The sequence below is a fragment of the Callithrix jacchus genome, chromosome 9 (assembly GCF_049354715.1).
Source record: "Callithrix jacchus isolate 240 chromosome 9, calJac240_pri, whole genome shotgun sequence".
In the NCBI taxonomy this organism is placed as follows: Eukaryota; Metazoa; Chordata; class Mammalia; order Primates; family Cebidae; genus Callithrix; species Callithrix jacchus.
Genome location: NC_133510.1, coordinates 33,775,666 through 33,798,123, shown reverse-complemented (window position 1 = coordinate 33,798,123; position 22,458 = coordinate 33,775,666). Strand labels below are relative to the sequence as shown.

The 22,458-nt window shown below is 37.8% G+C and overlaps 1 long non-coding RNA gene across 2 annotated transcripts in view; it reads left to right on the top strand.

Moving 5' to 3' along the window:
* The first annotated feature begins 550 nt into the window (after positions 1-550).
* LOC108593116 (uncharacterized) overlaps positions 551-22,458 on the top strand; it is a 33,980-nt gene continuing 12,072 nt past the window's right edge. For both annotated transcript variants that reach the window (XR_004728693.3, XR_004728691.3), the window contains exons 1-2: positions 551-717; positions 13,638-13,801. This is a non-coding gene — a long non-coding RNA (uncharacterized LOC108593116). The remainder of the gene's footprint in view (positions 718-13,637; positions 13,802-22,458) is intronic.

Sequence of the window (22,458 nt, the reverse complement as noted above, 5' to 3'; positions counted from 1 at the left end):
CACTTGCTGTTTTTCACCTTCCTAGTTTTTGCCAAGCAGATAAGCCAGTATTCCTGTGTGGTTCTAATTTCTCTGATTAATGGTGAGGACAAAGATTTCTTTATAGACTTAATAGCCTTCTATGAATTGCCTTTTTGTGTGTCTTGCTTATTTTCCTATTGGATTTCCTGTATTTTTCTTACTGATTGTAGGAGTTGCTTGTGTATTGGATAACAAGCCCATTTATTCGTAAATAAAGGAAGCTTTGTAATGGCCAAAGCCCTTTAGCCTGTTAAAGCAGAACTGTCACCATTGTATATTATTTTATTTTGAATGGGTCATACATATGTATAAAACATACACGTAAAATGTGAATAATAGTTATAAATAAAGACTCAGGTGCCACTGCTCCAGTGATGGCCTCAACACCATTTATTATTCGTCTCCGACTGGAGATGTCACCTTTAGCATACACTATGGACATCTGTATACTTAGATCTATTTCTGGACTTTCTATTTAATTTTCCATTTTTGGATGTCGTTATCAAGAATGAATGTTGATTTTTTTTCCAATGCCTTTTCAGCTTAGATGGAGATGGTCATACGACTTTTCTCCTCCTGCTGAATCACTCTTTGCCTGCCTGGAATAAGCTCCCTTTGATCATGTTATCTCATTATTTTAATGTGCTGTGGAACTCTTCTGGCTGTTATTTAACTTAGGATTGTCCCTCAACATCTGTAAGTGAAGTTGATCCAAAGTTTTGTTTTTGTGCGTTATTTGCCAGAATTTGTGATGCTTGTGATAGTTGCTTTTCTATGAGCTGGAACAGTTTAAATAGCAGTGGAATTAACTGCATTTTAAGGGCAAGGTAGATTTCCCTAGATGTTTTTCCAAGGGAGAGCTCTTTGATAACTTTCCGTTTTCCATAAAAACTGGTCATTTAATAGTTTCAACCTTTTCTGGGGTTATAATAAGTAAATTATATTTTTCTAGAAATTTGTCTTTCTTCATTAAAGTTTTCAGTTTGCTTGCAGACTTAATCAGAGTGTTCTCTCGCCTTTTAATTCACTTTGTTTTTGTGCTGACTTGCCCCTTGTTTCTGGTTTTTATATGTGTACTTTCTCACTTCTTTCTTGGTTCCATTAGCTTTCAGTTTATCTCAATTATTGTTTATATCAAAGGACAAACTTTTGATTTTATCAGTTGCTGTTTCTGTTTTCTAACTCACTAATTTAGTCAGATATCTTTATGAATTTTTGTGTGCTTTCTTTTCATTTATTTTGTCGTCTTTTTCAGACTTCTTGAGTTGAATGTTGAATTTGATTTTGTTCATTCTGTTGTTTATTTAAGGCTGTATCTCCTTTAAGCACTGCTTAGCTATTTCTTATAGTTTCTATCACACTAAGTTTTTGTTACAATTATTTTTCGATGTTCTACATTTTTAATTTATTTTTTTAGTTGAACCAAGTTGTTTAGAAAAGAATATCTTAATTTCTAAGAGTTAAAGACTTTTGTTATTTGGGTTTTTTATTATTGTTAGTTTTCCTATATAGTGATTAAAGAATGTTGTTGTACAATCTCTACTTCATTCGTTTATTGTGATTGAAAATTTAAAAATAAAATATGGGGCTGGGTATGGTGGTTTATGCCTGTAATCCCAGCACTTTGGGAAGCCAAGATGGGCAGATCACTTGAGCCCAGGAGTTCGAGACCACCGTGTTTCAACCTTGCACCAGAGCAAAACCCTGTCTCTACAAAAAATACAAAAATTGACCAGACTGGGTGGTGCACACACGTAGTCCCAGTTGCTTGGGAGGCTGAAGTAGCAGTCACCTGAGCCCTGGCAGGTTGAGGCTGTGGTGATCAGTGATCACAGCACTGCACTCCAAGCCTGGGTGGCAGAGTGAGATACTGTCTCAAAAAAAAAAAAGGAAAGAAAGAAAGAAGAATATTTGTTCTCTATTTTCATGTTATAGAATTTTCCGCAAATATACATACAGATATAAAACATAAGAAAGTTGATGTTGCCATTATATGTATATATTAATTAGCCCACTTAATATCTTATTGAAGTCTCTTATGTTCTTACTTGCTGATTTTTGTTTTCAAATGTTTTTAGAATCCTTCATAGTGGTAGCAATAGTAGTAGTAGTGCTGCTGATGATGGAGGCTGCCTACTATGTACCAGATAATGTTTAAGTTCTTTAGCTGGATTATCTCACTACCCCATTAATACAACCTTTCTCCAAGCTGCATGTTTCACCTAAACTATTACGATAACCTCCTAATTTATCTCTCAACTTGATTCTGTCCCACTTAAATCCATACTCTGCAGCATAACCTCCAAGGTGGGCTTTGAGAACGTCAGGCCATAATACTCAGATTATGCTCTACCACTTTGGATTCAGAGGGGAAGGCCCAGAAAACTTCATTCTTAAAAATGTCACAGACATTCATTATGCTGACTAAAGTTTTAGAATCACTGGTGACAGAATAAAGACATAACATCTTTTTTTTTTAAATTTTTTATTGGATTTTAGGTTTTGGGGTACATGAGCAGAGCATGCAAGACAGTTGCGTAGGTACGCATATGGCAGTGTGCTTTGCTTTGCTTCTCCCCTTCACCCACATTTGGCATTTCTCCCCAGGCTATCCCCCCTCCCACTGGCCCTCCCCTTTTCCCCCCAATAGACCCCAGTGTTTAGTACTCCCCTTTCTGTGTCCGTGTTCTCATTTTTCATCACCCGCCTATGAGTGAGAATATGCGGTGTTTCATTTTCTGTTCTTGTGTCAGTTTGCTGAGGATGATGTTCTCCAGATTCATCCATGTCCCTACAAACGACACAAACTCATCATTTCTGATTGCTGCATAATATTCCATGGTGTATATGTGCCACATTTTTCCAATCCAGTCCATTATTAATGGGCATTTGGGTTGATTCCAGGTCTTTGCTATTGTAAACAGTGCTGCAATGAACATTCGTGTACATGTGTCCTTATAGTAGAACGATTTATAGTCTTTTGGATACGTACCCAGTAATAGGATTGCTGGGTCAAATGGAATTTCTATTTCTAAGGCCTTGAGGAATCGCCACACTGTCTTCCACAATGGCTGAACTAATTTACACTCCCACCAACAGTGTAAAAGTGTTCCTTTTTCTCCACATCCTCTCCAGCATCTGTTGTCTCCAGATTTTTTAATGATCACCATTCTAACTGGCGTGAGATGGTATCTCAGTGTGGTTTTGATTTGCATCTCTCTGATGACCAGTGACGATGAGCATTTTTTCATATGATTGTTGGCCTCATATATGTCTTCTTTCGTAAAGTATCTGTTCATATCCTTTGCCCACTTTTGAATGGGCTTGTTTGTTTTTTTCCTGTAAATCTGTTTGAGTTCTTTGTAAATTCTGGATATCAGCCCTTTGTCAGATGGGTAAACTGCAAAAATTTTTTCCCATTCTGTTGGTTGCCGATTCACTCTAGTGACTGTTTCTTTTGCCGTGCAGAAGCTGTGGAGTTTCATTAGGTCCCATTTGTCTATTTTGGCTTTTGTTGCCAATGCTTTTGGTGTTTTGTTCATGAAGTCCTTGCCTACTCCTATGTCCTGGATAGTTTTGCCTAGATTTCCTTCTAGGGTTTTTATGGTGCCAGGTCTTATGTTTAAGTCTTTAATCCATCTGGAGTTAATTTTAGTGTAAGGTGTCAGGAAGGGGCCCAGTTTCTGCTTTCTGCACATGGCTAGCCAGTTTTCACAACACCATTTGTTAAACAGGTAATCCTTTCCCCATTGCTGGTTTTTGTCAGGTTTATCAAAGATTGTATAGTTGTAGATATGTTGTGTTGCCTCCGGTGTCTCTGTTTTGTTCCATTGGTCTATATCTCTGTTTTGGTACCAGTACCATGCTGTTTTGATTACTGTAGCCTTGTAGTATAGTTTGAAATCTGGTAGTGTGATGCCCCCCACTGTGTTCTTTTTGCTTAGAATTGACTTGGCTATGCGGGCTCTCTTTTGGTTCCATATGAAGTTCATGGTGGTTTTTTCCAGTTCTGTGAAGAAAGTCAATGGTAGCTTGATGGGGATAGCGTTGATTCTGTAAATTACTTTGGGCAGTATAGCCATTTACACGATATTAATTCTTCCTAACCATGAACATGGAATGTTTCTCCATCTGTTTGTGTCCTCTCTGATTTCGTTGAGCAGTGGTTTGTAGTTCTCCTTGAAGAGGTCCCTTACGTTCCTTGTGAGTTGTATTCCAAGGTATTTTATTCTTTTTGTAGCAATTCTGAATGGCTGTTCGTTCTTGATTTGGCTTTCTTTAAGTCTGTTATTGGTGTAGACAAATGCTTGTGATTTTTGCCCATTGATTTTATATCCTGAGACTTTGCTGAAGTTGCTTATCAGTTTCAGGAGTTTTTGGGCTGAGGCAATGGGGTCTTCTAGGTATACTATCATGTCGTCTGCAAATAGAGACAATTTGGCTTCCACCTTTCCTATTTGAATACCCTTTATTTCTTTTTCTTGCCTGATTGCTCTGGCTAGAACTTCCAGTACTATATTGAATAGGAGTGGTGAAAGAGGGCATCCTTGTCTAGTGCCAGATTTTAAAGGGAATGCTTCCAGTTTTTGCCCATTCAGTATGATATTGGCTGTTGGTTTTTCATAAATAGCTTTTATTACTTTGAGATACGTTCCATCGATACCGAGTTTATTGAGGGTTTTTAGCATAAAGGGCTGTTGAATTTTGTCAAATGCCTTCTCTGCGTCAATTGAGATAATCATGTGGTTTTTGTTTTTGGTTCTGTTTATGTGGTGAATTATGTTGATAGACTTGCGTGTGTTGAACCAGCCTTGCATCCCCGGGATGAATCCTACTTGATCATGGTGAATAAGTTTTTTGCTTTGCTGTTGCAATCGGCTTGCCAATATTTTATTGAAGATTTTTGCATCTATGTTAATCATGGATATTGGCCTGAAGTTTTCTTTTCTTGTTGGGTCTGTGCCGGGTTTTGGTATCAGAATGATGTTGGTCTCGTAAAATGATTTGGGAAGGCTTCCCTCTTTTTGGATTGTTTGAAACAGTTTTAGAAGGAATGGTACCAGCTCCTCTTTGTGTGTCTGGTAGAATTCGGCTGTGAATCCGTCTGGACCTGGGCTTTTTTTGAGTGGTAGGCTCTTAATTGCTGCCTCGACTTCTGACCTTGTTATTGGTCTATTCATAGTTTCAGCTTCCTCCTGGTTTAGGCTTGGGAGGACACAGGAGTCCAGCAATTTATCCATTTCTTCCAGGTTTACTAGTTTATGTGCATAGAGTTGTTTATAATATTCTCTGATGAGGGTTTGAATTTCTGTGGAGTCTGTGGTGATTTCCCCTTTATCATTTTTTATTGCATCTATTTGGTTGTTCTCTCTTTTCTTTTTAATCAATCTGGCTAGTGGTCTGTCTATTTTGTTGATCTTTTCAAAAAACCAGCTCTTGGATTTATTGATTTTTTGAAGGGTTTTTCGTGTCTCAATCTCCTTCAGTTCAGCTCTGATCTTAGTTATTTCTTGTCTTCTGCTGGGTTTTGAGTTTTGTTGATCTTGCTCCTCTAGCTCTTTCAATTTTGACGATAGGGTGTCAATTTTGGATCTCTCCATTCTCCTCATATGGGCACTTATTGCTATATACTTTCCTCTAGAGACTGCTTTAAATGTGTCCCAGAGGTTCTGGCATGTTGTGTCTTCGTTCTCATTGGTTTTGAAGAACTTCTTTATTTCTGTCTTCATTTCATTGTTTACCCAGTCAACATTCAAGAGCCAGTTGTTCAGTTTCCATGAAGCTGTGCGGTTCTGGGTTGGTTTCTGTATTCTGAGTTCTAACTTGATTGCACTATGGTCTGAGAGGCTGTTTGTTATGATTTCAGTTGTTTTGCATTTGTTGAGCAGTGCTTTACTTCCAATTATGTGGTCAATTTTAGAGTAGGTGTGATGTGGTGCTGAGAAGAATGTGTATTCTGTGGATTTGGGGTGGAGAGTTCTGTAAATGTCTATCAGGTTTGCTTGCTCCAGGTCTGAGTTCAAGCCCTGGATATCCTTGTTGATTTTCTGTCTGGTTGATCTGTCTAATATTGACAGTGGAGTGTTAAAGTCTCCTACTATTATTGTGTGGGAGTCTAAGTCTCTTTGTAAGTCATTAAGAACTTGCCTTATGTATCTGGTTGCTCCTGCATTGGGTCCATATATGTTCAGGATCGTTAGCTCTTCTTGTTTTATCGATCCTTTTACCATTATGTAATGGCCTTCTTTGTCCCTTTTGATCTTTGTTGCTTTAAAATCTATTTTATCAGAGATGAGAATTGCAACTCCTGATTTTTTTTGCTCTCCATTTGCTTGGTAAATCTTCCTCCATCCCTTTATTTTGAGCCTTTGTGTATCCTTGCATGTGAGATGGGTTTCCTGGATACAGCACACTGATGGGTTTTGGATTTTTATCCTATTTGCCAGTCTGTGTCTTTTGATTGGTGCATTTAGTCCATTTATATCTAGGGTTAATATTGTTATGTGTGAATTTGATACTGCCATTTTGATGCTAAGTGGCTGTTTTGCCTGTTAGTTGTAGGTTCTTCATTATATTGATGCTCTTTAGCATTTAGTGTGATTTTGGAATGGCTGGTACTGGTTGTTCCTTTCCATGTGTAGCGCCTCTTTTAGGAGCTCTTGTAAAGCAGGCCTGGTGGTGACAAAATCTCTGAGTACTTGCTTGTTTGCAAAGGATTTTATTTTTCCTTCACTTCTGAAGCTCAGTTTGGCTGGATATGACATTCTGGGTTGAAAGTTCTTTTCTTAAGAATGTTGAATATTGGCCCCCACTCTCTTCTGGCTTGTAGTGTTTCTGCCGAGAGATCTGCTGTGAGTCTGATGGGCTTCCCTTTGTGGGTGACCCGACCTTTCTCTCTGGCTGCCTTTAGTATTTTCTCCTTTATTTCAACCTTGTTGATTCTGACGATTATGTGCCTTGGGGTTGCTCTTCTTGCAGAATATCTTTGTGGTGTTCTCTGTATTTCCTGTGTTTGAGTGTTGGCCCGTCTTGCTAGGTGGGGGAAATTTTCCTGGATGATGTCCTGAAGAGTATTTTCCAGCTTGGATTCATTCTCTTCGTCCCCTTCTGGTACACCTATCAAACGTAGGTTAGGTCTTTTCACATAGTCCCACATTTCTTGGAGACTTTGTTCATTCCTTTTTGCGCTTTTTTCTCTAATCTTGGTTTCTCATTTTATTTCATTGAGTTGGTCTTCGACTTCAGATATTCTTTCTTCTGCTTGGTCAATTCGGCTATTGAAACTTGTGCATGCTTCGCGAAGTTCTCGTATTGTGTTTTTCAGCTCCTTTATTTCATTCATATTCCTCTCTAAGTTATTCATTCTTGTTATCATTTCCACATATCTTTTTTCAAGTTCCTTAGTTTATTTGCATTGATTTAATACATGTTCTTTTAGCTCACAAAAGTTTCTCATTATCCACCTTCTGAAGTCTAATTTCGTCATTTCGTCGCAGTCATTCTCCGTCCAGCTTTGTTCCCTTGCTGGTGAGGAGTTTTGGTCCTTTCTAGGAGGCGAGGTGTTCTGGTTTTGGGTGTTTTCCTCCTTTTTTCGCTGGTTTCTTCCCATCTTTGTGGATTTATCCGCTTGTCGTCTGCATAGTTGCTGACTTTTCGATTGGGTCTCTGAGTGGACACCCAGATTGTTGATGATGAAGTATTTCTGTTACTTGGTTTTCCTTCTACCAGTCTAGCCCCTTCGCTGTACGACTGCTGAGGTCCACTCTAGGCCCTGCTTGTCTGGGTTGCACCTCTAGCAGCTGTGGCACAGTGAGGGATGCTACCAGTTTCTTTTTCTGCTATCTTTGTCCCAGAATGATGCCTGCCAAATGTCAGTCTTTGGGATATAGAGGGGTCTGGGAGCTGCTTGAGGAGACAGTCTGTGCTTTATAGGAGCTCAATTGCTGAGCTGTGATCTCTGTTGTTCATTCAGGGCTGTTAGGCTGCTATGTTTGATTCTGCTGCAACAGAGCTCATAAAAAAACCCTTTTTTTCTCATATGCTCTGTGGTGGGGGGTTCGGGCTTTATTTTTGGATGTTCATTGAGGTGTCCTGCCCAGCTAGGAGGCAGACTAGCCACTGTTTGCCTGCCGAGGCTCCGCCCTGCTGTTGTGAGGCTCGCCCTGTTAGGGCAGGGTCTGCTGTTCTGCTGTGGTCTCCGCCACGCCCTGAGGCAGAGTCTCTCTGTTGTAGCGGGTTGCCTCGGCAACAGCAGGCTGCGTCAGCAGTGGGCGTGTATCTCAGTAGGGACAGGTTGCCTCGGCAACGGCTGGCTGCCTCAGCAGTGGGCGTGTATCTCAGTTGGGGCGGGTTGCCTCGGTAATGGTGGTCGCCCCTCCCCCACAGAGCATCTCAGACCAACTGCACGGGGATCGCTTGAAATCGCGGTCTTGTTCATCCCACTGGGCTAGCCCAAACACTCTGTCCCTGCAATCCCCTGGGCGGGCCCACTGTCCAAGTCTCGCTCAGTCTCAAGTCCAGCCCTCTCAAGTCTCAGGTTGCCGGCTCAACAGGGCACCCGGACAAGCGCGCCCTGTGGGGAGCGATGGGCAGGGCCAGCCACCACCACCCCGGCTGCCGGCTTTGCCAGGCAGAGGCACTGCCAGGCATCCAGCGTCTCCCCTATACTTGGGAATCTCCCCGTTCCGTGGGCAACAAAGATCAGTCTGGAAATGCAGCTCTGACTCACCTCTCCACGGACTCAAAGAGAGCTCCAATCCTGGGTTGTTCTCACAGCGCCATCTTGAGTCCTCCCCCAAGTCATAACATCTTTTAAATGCAGCATAGTGTTCCCTTTTTTAATAATATAATATTGCTGAGTAATTATAAATATAATATCACATAAACAGAGTAAGCAATGAAAGCCTCCCCTTCACATCTCCCCAATTCTCATTCCTCTCCCTCAAGATAGTCAATATCACTATTTGGTGAGCAGCCATTCAGTCTCCTGTTTGTTTATTATTAATACTGGCTGTTTCTCAATATTCCCACCAAATTTTTCTATCATTTATATTTTATTCATATTTACCTAATTTAGTGTTGAAGAGCATCTTTTTGTGAGCATCATTTTATTGGAGACTGTAACAATATTATATATTGTTACATATATAATATAATAAGCATGTATGTATATCTGTATACACTTATAATATGTGTATATTAAAAGTAAAAGAAGGTCTACTTCATTCTGTTTTATGGCTATATGTCTCATACATGCATCTATGATAATTTATTTAATGACTCCAGTTAATATTTAGGTTGTTTCCAATTTTTCATGTATTATAAATAATGCTACAATAAACATCCTAGTGCATATGTCCAAGTATTTCCTTACAATAAATTCATAGAAGTTACGTTACTCAGTTAAAACACATATGCCTGTGTCAATTTGGCTGCAAGTGATAGAAGACTCAAGGCAGATCAGTATAAGCGAAGGGGAAAATATGAGACTCATTTGATCCAAACTCTGGGGAGGAATTGCTTTAGAAAAGGACTGGCCCAATGAACCTCCATTTCTTTCCATCTTTTTCTTCTGCCTTCCCTTCTGTCCTCCCATGGATAGTTCACTTCATTGATCCCAGTTAGCTGCCAACATCTTCCAAGGAAACATGTTTCCCCATCTATATCCACCAAGAAGAAAAGAGTGCTTTTACCCTGAATTCTAAGGAAAAGTCCTGAGATTCTCTCTAATTTGATTAACTTAGGTCTTATGTCCACTCCTGCACCATCAATCACTGGGGCCTGACATGCTTAGTCATATGCCACTCATGTGAAGCTGTGGGTAAGCCAGCTTACCTAGAAGTGCTTTGATTCCCAAACGGTAATCACAGACAGTTGGTGTAGTTAGTTATCCACAAGAGTGTATTATTGATTTGGCTTCCAAATTGCCTTCCAAAAACACCACATTAATTTACACTACCACCAACCATGTGTGAAAGTGGCTGTTTCTCAATATTCCCACCAAATTTTTCTATCATGTATATTTTATTCATATTTACCTAATTTAGTGTTGAAGAGCATCTTTTTGTGAGCATCATTTTATTGGCCTCTGGTATTTCTCCTGTAAATTGCCTACTATAACCTTTATCCATATTTCTGTTTTGTAGTGATTTATACAAGCTCTGTTTACATCCTACACAATAATCAGTCATCCATTAAATATGCTACAGTTTTCTCATCTTTTAGTTTTATCATGCTTTTCATTGTGCAGAGATGAATTTTAATTTTTATGAGGTTTTTTTGTTGATCATTTCTTTTATGGCTTCTGGTACTTATGTCTTGTTTAAGAAGGCCTTTTTCACCTCCAAACCTATAAAAATGTGCTCCAATATAACCTCCAAATACTTTCAAATTTCTTTTATGGTCAGCTGCTTAACTCACCTGAAGTTTATTTTTATGGCTGACATAAAGTAATAGTTTACTTTCCCTTTTTTATCTATCCATAACTAATTCTCCTAACACTATTAATTGCATAGGTTATACTTTCCTCTATGAATTTGAAATATCACCTTTATTATAATCTAAATTTCTACAGCTGATGCATGGATCTCTCCTGGTCTCTGTTGCATTGATTTCCACTCCAGTCTACCATATTATTTTGATCATGCCTCTAGCATACATTTTAATGTCTATAGGACATGCCTAACCTCTAACTCTTTAGCACGGCCTATCAGAATCTCTAAAATATGAGCCACATTTCTTTCTCCAGTCTCCTCCTACATCATCTGCTTCCTTGCCTTTGAGATTTTAGTAAATCCAAGTGTAGATCATTCCAAACAGACACAATTCTGGAACACAGCTTTGTTTCTTTTGTTTCCTCTTCCTGGAATGCCCTGCCCTTTTTCTTTATCTGAGTGACTTTCCTCTTCCTTTAAAACTCAGCTCCATCAAAATTACTTGCTGGCAACCTTTTCTGAACCCCCAGGTAGACTTCTCCACCCTGTGCTCCAATCATGCCATCTACTTCTACTAGACAGAGATGAGCTCTTCATACATGTGTCTCTCCTACAAGCTTTCCTGCCACAGAGACAATGTTTTATTCTTCTTTATACTTCCAGCACCTACCACAGTCCCTTGCACACAGGAAATGCTTGAAATATATGTGTTAAATCAAACTGTATTCTTCTCTTCATTTTCTTACCAGTTATATTCTATAAAGATGCATCATCAGTTGTATAGATCATTCTCCTTTCTGATTCATCTCTAGCAGATAGCAATTTCAGAACAAGTGTCAAGGTTCCTGTCCATCCCTTTCCCACCCCCCACCCCAACAAGAGGAAGCTCTTTTATGATTGGTTAAGTTCTTTGACATTGATTTGTTGAGTGACCTTGAGCAAGTCACTTAATCATTCTGTACCTCAGTTTCCGCATATGCAGAAGAAGGTAAATAACAGTACTTACCTCACAGAAGTAAAAGCTCAATAAAAGAAAATTTAAAAGAAAAAAACTTAATCAAGTTTTAAAAGAATTAATACATAAAGCACCAAGAACAAGGCTTAACTCATGGTAAGCTCTTAACAAATGCTGGCTGCTACTCTTCTTCCTCTCACTAAACCTCTCTCGCCTCTCCCCTTTTTCTCTCTCTCCTCTCCCCTTTTTCTCTCTCATCTCCCCCTTTTCTCTCTCCTCTCCCCTTTTTCTCTCTCCTCTCCCCTTTTTCTCTCTCCTCTCCCCTTTTTCTCTCTCCTCTCCCCTTTTTTTCTCTCTCCTTTCCCCTTTTTCTCCCTCCTTTCCCCTTTTTCTCCCTCTCCCTTCCTTTTCTCGTTCCACATGGTAAAATGGCTCTGAGCTTTTTCCGTTTTTCTGCCATCTCTCTCCTCATTCCCAGAAAGACTTGAGAACAGGTAACCATCTAAGCTCTGCTGTAGATTTTAGTGAAAACATCTTCTTCTCCTATGCAGTCTCAACTTATGTTGGTTTCGGGCCTCTGAGGCCAACTCCGTGAAGGAAGAAGACATTCCTCATGGGGTCCAGTCTTGCCTTATCAAGCTGCTGTACCACAAGTTCTACCTGAGGTTCAGAGCCAAAGCCACCAGAGGTTGAAAAAATGTTCTACCTTATTTTATTCCTCTTTCCTTATATCCTTGTACAACAATTCAGAAACAAGAAGCAAATAGGGGTAGGACCCAGGCATTTATGAGTCCGTGGCCTCAACAAATTTTCTTAGCTGCCATCTTCAATAATCATACCAAATCATTGAAAAGGAGAAAAAAAAAACCTTGCATTTTAAAACAACCTGATTTCATTTATTATTACTGGTCATAAGAAATACTGACTTAAGTCTCTGTAGCTATTCATTGTATTGTATTTTTACCCAATTTAAACTTGCCAATCATGCTTAACCAAGTCCCCTCACTCTACCACTGAATATATTCTTTTCTGAATTGGAAATTAATACAAATTTAGATTCGTTATTCCTAATACTCTATTCCAAAGAAAAACCTGCAATGAGAATAGTACTACTTTAAGATATGTAGTAAGCAGCGGCTTAGCTACAGCTTAGAAGCACAGGTAAAAGTGCCCATCCAAGTGTCTGGTGGCAAACAGTTCCAAATAGGTCACATACAGACCCATACACTGAGTAGGCATTGAGGTCACAATGATAAGCCTGGTCTCTGCAAGTCTGGGAGTTGACATCACAGATGATGTGATAGGACATCTAAGCAAGTAATTACAATTCATTACAATATATCTGTATGGCATACAGGAACTAGATTAGAACCTGGAACACTCAATACTATTAAATGAGTAGAATGCATTACAGAAAGTATATTAAATACAAGAAATGAAGGAACATACAGGGCAAAAAGCAAGTAACTCTGGAAGTAAATAAGGAAGGATTAGAAAGTGATATCTGAGCAGTATTTTGAATGAGAAGCAAAAGGATACAGGAAAAACTGAGCAAGGTGGGGCATGTATATTTCAGTAAAGCAAGCACATCCAAAAAGACAGGGAAGCTTTAAATAGTGCGATGTGGACAGAGGATGACAAGTCTTTCAATAATGATGAAGAAAAGAGCGCAAGAGGCACATGATGGAAGTTAAGCTACTGAGACAAGGAAAAGGAGGAGGAAAGCAGGAAGTGCTTTTGGGTATTTGCTTTTGGGTATTTTTTATATATTCTCTCATAGAAATGTTGCCAACATCCTATCATGTAAGTACTATTCCTAGTATTCCATATTAGATGAAAAAGCTAAGGCACAGAAAAGTAAATTAAGTTGTTCAAGGAAAGTGAATTAGTAAATGGCATGCTTGTTTGGCCTCCGAAATGTCCATGTTTAGCTATGTATTTTTAAAGTTTTTTTTTAATCTGTCTAGCATTTTTGACATTTTAGATTTTATTACAATTATGATGTTTCAGAATATCTTGTATTGCTTGATATGGATTTATGGTTACTAGTTAAAGGATAAATTGTAATGGTGAAATTGATTTTCTTTCTTATGAAGTATTAATTGTTCCTTCTCAACTAGGCCTTTCCCACCCAAGAGAAACACACCATAATACTGCCCAACTTAAACTAAACTCCATTCACTGCCATAGTGAATACTGTTGGCTTCTCTCCTATATCTGTTTTGTAGCAGGTTGGTGGGCATCGCAAGATGTTCCTGTCTTCAAAGAATTGCCCTTGGCCAAATGGAAGCAGCCTGGGCCAATCAATCATTTACACATTCCCAACTGGAGACAGCTCACAACTCATAACTTGCTGGCATGGGAGCGCAGAGGTCTAGCCCTTGGCTTCAAGGTAGGAATAACTTCATGGTACAATTCAAACTCCTGTGGGATGGAGCTAAAGCAGACCCCAGCTAAGAACACATCCCTCATTAGCAACATCCCTTCCCCTCTCCTGCTTCCTCTACTCCTTCATCCCACAGCATTCCTCTATAAATCCCATTCACCCAAATCTCTATCTCAAGCTGCGATTCTGAGAAATTCTACCTAACATTCCTTCTAGTTACTACACTATTTCTCTGCTACAGCAAAACTCCTCAAAATAGTCCTCTACACTTGCTTTCTCAGATTCCTCTACGTTTGCTCTCTCTTGAACCTACTCCAATTAAATTTTCATGCCTACCAGTCTACCAAAATAGCTTTTGGTCACAAATGACCTCCACATTCCTAAACCTAACATTCTCATCTTATTCAGTCTATTAGCGGCGTTGACATAACTGATTCTTCCCTCTTTAGGACACTGACTTCCTTTGCTCCCAGAATACCACCCTCTCTTAGTTCTTTCCCACTCCTCCTTTATCTCTTCTTCTTCAGCTCCTGATCTTTAAATTTGGGAGTTTCCTCAGGGCTTGATCCTTAAACCTCTTCTACTTCTTCATCTGTAATCACTCCCTGGGTGGTATCATCCAGGGCCATAACTGACACTCCCAGATTTATATCTCCAACTGTAGCTTCTCCCCAAATCCCAGAATTATATCTCCCACTGACTAGTCAATATGTGCATTTAAACTTCTATAGACATCTCAAATTTAACAAGTCTAAAGCCAAATTTACAATTGATGGCCCACACTCTGGCCCAAATATACTTCTCTTTTGCAACCCCACCTTCCCATCTCAATAATGTCAATTCTACCTTTTCAGTTGCTCAAACCACAAAACTTGGAATCATTTTGAATTTTTCTCTTCCTCTTATACTCTATACATAGAAACTGTCAAGAAACCAAATCAGCTCTATTTTTTAAAGTATATCCCAGATTAACCTTTCTCCAATGTCTACTGCTATCACCCTAGTTCAAGCCACCATCATTATTCACCTTAATTATTAGAATAGTATTCTAAATTCCCCTGCCTTTGCCTTGCAATATATCATCCACAGAGAATCCAGTTATTTGTTAAGTTGGATTACCCTGTATCTATGCTTAAATCCCTGCAAGAGCATAGTGTAGTTGCTAAGGGCACAGACCTGACAGCTTTGGCTCAAATCTCAGCTCCCTCACTCCTTTACAGATGCTTCAGTTTCTCATCTGTAAAATGGAGATAACAAGTAACCATCTCCTAAGTTTGTTATGAGGTTTAAATGAGTTTATATAATACATATAGCAAGGTGTGGAATTATATGATTATTTGATAAGTAGAATAGTGTCCTATCTTGCTCAGAATAAACAGGTAAGCCCTCTCCTCTTACACCTCCTTCACTTCACTCCAGCCATCTTGGCCAGCTTGCTTTGGGAATTAGAGCTGAATCATGAGTGCATTAAGCCTGCCCCTAACTCTGCTATTGCCCCAAGTACATGCACAGTTTACTCTCTCACTTCCTTTGCAGTCTCTGGTTGAAGCCTACCTATTCAATAGTTTTCACTGAGCATAAGCAGCATAACAATCTTTGTCCCCAGACACTCCTTCTCCATCCTGCCTTGCTTTATTTTCTCCACATTCCTCATCATTCTCTAACATATTGTGAATTGACTTGTCTTTTTTGTTGTTGCCCACATCCACTATAGCATAAGCTCTTCTTAATGATTTTTTTGTCTGTTCTGCTCACAGCAATATATCATATCAAGTGCTTAGAATAATACCTGGTACATCATTGACATTCAATAAAGATTTACTGAATTAATGAATCAGTGAATGAACAGAGGGCAGCAAGAAAGCCTGTTAAATGTTTCACTGGGCTATGATGAGATATGAATCAGAAAAGCAGCAGCGGGAATTGGAGGGATGAAGTGGCCTAACCAAACAGACATGGTTAATAGGATCAACCAAATGGGGTATCAGAGAGCAGAAATTTAGGAAATTATTTTAAGATAGGTAAAAGGCCTAGCAGTATGGGGATGCTCAAAAACAAAATAGAAAATGCAAAAGGAAGAATCAGCTTCAGGAGAAATACAACAAACCAAAGTCATAAGAAGTAGGCAGACGCCTGTGTGCCCTATCTAGCAGGCAGCTGGAAATACTGATTTATTAGTGAAAGAAATCAGAACTATAACTGTGATTTTAACAATCACCAGGATACACTGTCATTCAAAGCCATGGAACTAAAAGAGGCAGCCCAAGGTAAGAGTATGATCAAGAAAACAAGGGAAGAAGAAAAACCTAGGGGAGCATCCACACATTATGAGTATGCAGTTATAAAGGAAAAACTAGTGAAAGAGACTGGTAGGAAGGAAAGAAAACAAGAATGTCTTTTAGAAGTACGGAAATGTATGTCAAGCAACAGTAACTGCTGAAATGATATAAATTATATCTACTAGAAACTTTTTCAATGCTGTCAAAAATCACTGAAACAGAAGTGGGAGAATACAGGAATTTCACAGCTCCTGAAAATCTGGAGTGAAGGGAGCATTTGTGCCTGCCAGTGTAGAAAGAGCAGGATCTACTGAGCTTTTTCTTTGTCTGCCAGATGAATTCAGCCTCTACTGCATTTTTCAGACTCACAAGACTTCTATACAGTTATATTTTCATTATCTCATTATCCTTTGCTTTGGCTTTCAAGACTCGCTTATCTGACAATGTTCTAACTGCTTTTACAAGGTCTCATTTCATTAACTCTTCTTTGTTAATGAAATGTAATTATTTTGTGGTCATTACTTCCCCTCAGTCTATAGCGGAAACCCTTTGTTTTCTGTGTACAGATGCTCTTCAGCTTGTGATGGCGAGTTATGTCCCAACAAACCCATCATAAATTGAAAATATGGAAAGTAGAAACGCATTTATTACACCTAACCTGCTGAATATCATAGTTTAGTCTCACCTCCCTTAAATGTGCTGAGAACACATTAGCCTACAGTTGGGCAAAATGATCTCGCAGCAGGACACTGCATAGTATCAGTTGTTTACCTCCTGATCAGTGGCTGACCAGAGCTGCTGCAGCCCAGCATCAAAAAGGGGTATTGGACTACATATCTCTAGCCCAGGAAAATATCAAAATTCAAAATTCGAAGTACAATTTCTACTGAATGTATATTGCTTTCACCCATTCTGAGAAGTTAAAAAATCATGAGTCCAACCATTGTAAGTCGGGGACCATCTATATTATTAGCAAAATCTTCAAAATTGAACACTTCTTTCTGCCTTCTCCACCTTTTGGCGTAAGAAATTATCCTCTCCCCCTGAGAAGGTCTCCAACAATAAGTAATTCATGATGTCTAAGTACCCACATGTTTTGTACCAAACAGGCTATCTTCAGCAGTGATGGAAATGCTGATTATTTAGTCTCGGAGCCCTGTCAAAGTTTCTGTAAAAATCATTGCTATGCTGCTAAATTGGACTAGGATTTGCCTCCTTTTCTACTCTTGATCTTATGGGTGAATTATCCCCAAAAATCTTTCCAGTGTGCTATTGGCTAATTCACTGATAGTGTAATATATATTAAGGTTGAATGTGAATAGCATACATCTTATTTGTAATATGTTTTAGATGCACAAATTTGAAATTTATGGCAATGTTCCTAAGCAACGTAATACAGATGAAAAAATACAATTCCCAATGTAACACTCAGTGTTCATAAATATGCCATCTTGGAAATTACAACAAGCAATGTAGGAAGTAAGAAAATCAATTGACTCTAGGCATTAATACTATTTCTCAGGGCAAAGGTCTAGCTCATGTGGCCATAAACATACCTCTGTCCTTATAAGGAATGTTGTATTGTGATGAAATCGTGACTACATTATTTACACCATTTATGTTTTAATGCCCTGGTTGCTAGGCATACAAGGTGGAGATAGGTCTTCATAGATGACAATCCACATGTTGTCACAGTGGGGTGGGGCTTGTTAAGGTGGGGATGGTATAGTCCTGGAAATAGTAGTGTCTGGAGGCCTAAACAGAATGCGGACATATTTCTGCTAATGTTGTAATCTCAGTTAATCAAGATGAGGTCAAGTTAACTTTTGAATTTGACTTTTTAAAATTACACATACACATATTATATAGATACATATATACATGATTCTTTGGCTGTGAAATTGTGGCTTTAGTCATTAATTCCACATACATTTCTAGGCACTTCCATAGGCTAGCCACCATGATTGACTCTGAAAAAGTGTCAGTAAACAAGACTGTGGTAGTCTCTGAGGTCACAGCTTACAGTCTCGATCAACCAAGTAATTGGACAGAGAGAACAAGTCGCTACTGTTTTGTCTACATGATAAATGTGAATGGGAGAATTAAAGCAAGACATTTGTAAGTTTGTTTATTTATTCATTCATTTATTTAGTGTATATTTATTTAAGCACCAATGGTGCAAAAGAAGTAAAATATACAGTCCTTGTCCCACAATTTCCAATGTATTAGAGGAGAGAAATATTCATTCTATGGGCTGAGAAAATACTCCAGAGAACAGCATAGGCACAGTGCCTGGAGACACAGTAGAGAGATACGGAGTAACAATGACATAATTTCTTATATTCTTTCTTAGTCTGTTCAGGCTGCTATAACAAAATTCCTTAGACCTGGTAATTTATCAATAGAAATGTATGCCTCACAGTTCTGATGGCTGGGAAGTCCAAGATCAAGGCGCCAGCAGATTTCGTGTCTGGTGAGGGCCTATTCCTCACAGATAATTCCTTCTATGTAGAAAGACACAATGGAAGGGCGAAAAGGGCTACAAGCTCCTTCTGGCCTCTTTTATAAAGGCCCTAATCACAGTCATGAGGGCAGAGCCTCCCTGCCCGAATCACCTCCCAATGCCCCACCTCTTAATATTAGTCCTTTGGAGATTGAATTTCAATATATGAATTTCAAGGGATGCATACATTCAGATCATAGCACTCTGCCTCACTCCAGATGCCCCACCTCACTGTCCCTGTCTCAGGGCATCTGCATCACCTATTTCTTCTACATAATACTTTTCCCCAACTTCCTCATGTGGGCATCGAGACTGCTCAATTGCCTTGCTGGTGAGGCCTACCTTGACCACACTATGCAACATTGCACCTCACTGGCCTCTGGCATTTCTGATTCATCATACCCTGCTCCTCTTCCCTCTTTTCCCATAGCACTTTTCACCTTTCTTACTTACATATTATGTTTTCTGTTTATTGTTTGTGTCCCCTGTTAGAATTAAAGCTCCATAAAGGCAGAGTTCACCCACATCAATGTTCTCTGGTACCTAAAAGTCTTTCTCTCTGTGTCTGCTTTTCAGATTTTTTTTTTTTTTTTTCTGCAGTTTGACTATTACATGTCTAGGTGAGGATTTTTTTTTTTAAATCCTGTTTTGGGTTTGTTGAACTTTCTTGAAACGTGGGCTGAGTTTTTTAATCAAATTTGGAAAATTGGGTGGTCCATATTTTAAAAATAAAGTTCTGGGTTTTTGGTTTTTTTCAATTTTTTTCTCTGTGTGCTTTAGTTGGAATAATTTCTATTGACCTGTCTTCAGATTCTTACTGTCTTCTGTTGTGTTCAACCTGCTATTAATCCCATGCAGTAATTTTTTTCAATGATTATAATTGTTAGTCCTAGGATTTTAATTTGGTTCTTTTTCAGAGTTACCAGATCACCCTAAAACTTCCTACCACTTTATCCATTGTAGATTTAATGAAAATGCTAAACCTTTAGCAAGACTTATAAAAAAGAAAAAACTGCAAATTACCAATTATAAAAGCAGCTACAGACACTAAAAGGATGTTATAAGTAATAGTATGTTAGTAAATTGAACAAATTAAGTGAAATGTACAAAGTCTTTAAGAAATAAAACTTCCTAAAATCAAACAAGAAGAAATACAAAATATGAATAGCCTAATATTTACTAAATAAATTGAAGTTGTCCTTAAAAATCTTCTCACAAAGAAAACTCAAGGCCCATATCGCTCACTGGTGAACTCTGTCAAACATTTCATAATACTGAAGTTAAACCAACTCTTTCAGAAAATCAAAAAGGAATAAACATTCCCACTTCAGGAGTTTAGCACAATTCTGGTGTCAAAAGTAACTAAAGCATTACAAGAAAACTTATACACCTCAAAATTACTCAACAATATAGTTGCAAGCCAAATCCAGCAATATATTTAAAATAGAATATGGCAGGACCAATGAAGTTAATTCTAATAATGCAAGGTTAAATTCACTAATGAATTCAATTTACTACATTACTATAATTTTAAAATTATATGATCATTTCACTAGATATTAAAAAGTTGACAAAAATCAATATCCATTCATATTTAATGGTGACCAATTAATGTTTTCCCTTTAAAACAGAAAACATATCAAAGATGTCTGCTCTCATCACTTCTATCCTAGATTAAGAGATCCTAGATTGTGAAATAAAACAAGAAAATTAAATAAAAAGCATTAAGATTGCAAAGAAAGAAAGAAAGCTGTGTGTATTGTCAGACAACTTGATTGCATGTATAGAAAATCCTAAGGAATCTATGTACCTCTAACAAGTGAATTTAGCAAGGTTGTAAGACACAGTATCAATATACAAAAAATCAGTTGCATTTTTTCTTTAAGAGCAACAAATAATTAAAAAATAAAATTTAGAAAATATTGTTTGTAGTAGCATCAAGAAACAAAAACACTTAAGAAATAAGTTTAATTTTAGAAAGGTACAATAATTGCTTATTGAAAACTACAAAACACTGATTTTTTTTAAATCTAAGCAAGTATAGAGATATATCATATTCCAGGGGATGAAAGACACATTGTAAAGATGTCATTTCTATGCAAATTAATCCTTCAGTGCAATCCCAATCAAAATTCAAGCAGGTATTTTCATAGAAATTAATAATCTTATTCTAGCACACTGCCATGTGTATACCTACGCAACTGTCTTGCATGCTCTGCTCATGTACCCTAAAACCTAAAATCCAATAAAAAATTAAAAAAAAAAAATCTTATTCTAAAATTTATATGGAATTGCACAAGCTAGGATACCCAAAATGATCTTGAAAGGAAGAACTTACACTACCTTTTCAAGACTTATTATAAAACTCAAGTAATAAAGAGAACATGGTACTTGCATGGTGATAGACAAATAGATCAGTGGAACAAAAGAGATTCCAGAAATCTGTATACATATCTGTACTTAGCTGATTTTTAATAAAGTTGCCAAGGTACTTATTTTAAAAAGAATAGTCTTTTCAACCAATGTTGCTGAAACAACTGGATGGATGGATGGATAGATAGACGGATAGATAGATAGATACAAAAATGAACATCAATTCTTACCTTCTGCCATACACATAAAATCAAAATTGATCATAAATATAAACATAATACTATAAATCTTTTAGAAGAAAATATAAGAGAAAATCTTTACAACCTTGGAGGAGATAAAGATTTCTAAGACAGAAAGCAAAAAAACAGAAGTCATTTAAAAATGGTAAATCTGACTTTATCAAAATTTAAAACTTTTGCTTTTTGAAAGACATGACTAAAAAACTAAAAAGCAAGCCACAGGCTTGCAATGCAAATATATGACCAAGAGTGGATCTTGAATATGTAAAAGAACTCCTATAAATCAACAATAAAAGGGCAAACAACCCAAAAAAATATATGGGCAAAGGAGGTGAACAGATATTTCACAAAAGAACATATATAAGCAAATGAAAAGATACTCAACATAGTCATTTAGAGAAATGCAAATAAAACTACAGTGAAATATCATATCACACTTACTCAAATGCTTAAAACTATAAAAACTGACAACAGTAAGTGTTGGAAAGGATGTACAGCTGCTAAAGTCCTCATACTCTGTTGATTGGAGTATAAAATGGTACAACCATTGGAAAACTTCAATAGTTTCTTATAAAGTTAAATTTATGCTTACTGTGTGATTCAGAAATTCTATTCTTATATTGTCCACATCCAAAAGAAATGAAATACATGTTCATGAAAAGATGAATTTTCATAAAGCTCTAATTGCAATAATCCCAAACGGGAAATGATCCAAATATCCATCAACAGATGAACAAAGAAACTGTAGTAGATTCATAACAATGGAATACTATCCAGCAATAAAAAAGAACAAACTTACTATAGAGCTGTAATAATCAAAATGGCATAGTAATGGCATGAAAATAGACATATTAATCTGTGAAACAAAATAGAGAGCCTAGAGATAAACTTATACATTTACAGTAAACTCATTTTTGACCAAAGTGTCAAGAACGTACACTGGAGAAAAGACAGTTTCTTCAATAAATTGTGCTGGGAAAACTGGATGTCCATATGCAAAAGAATAAAACTAGACCATTACCTCTCCCCATATATAAAAGTCAAGTTAAAATGGATTAAACAACTAAATCTAAGATCTCAACCTATGAAACTACTACAAGAAAACACTGGGGAAACTCTTCAGGACTTTGGATTGGGCAAAGATTTCTTGAGTAATACCTTATATGCCCAGGCAACCAAAGCAAAAATGGACAAATGGGATTACATTAAGTTAAAAAGCTTTTACACAGCAAATTTGTATGCGTTGTTGAAACAATTAACAAAGTGAAA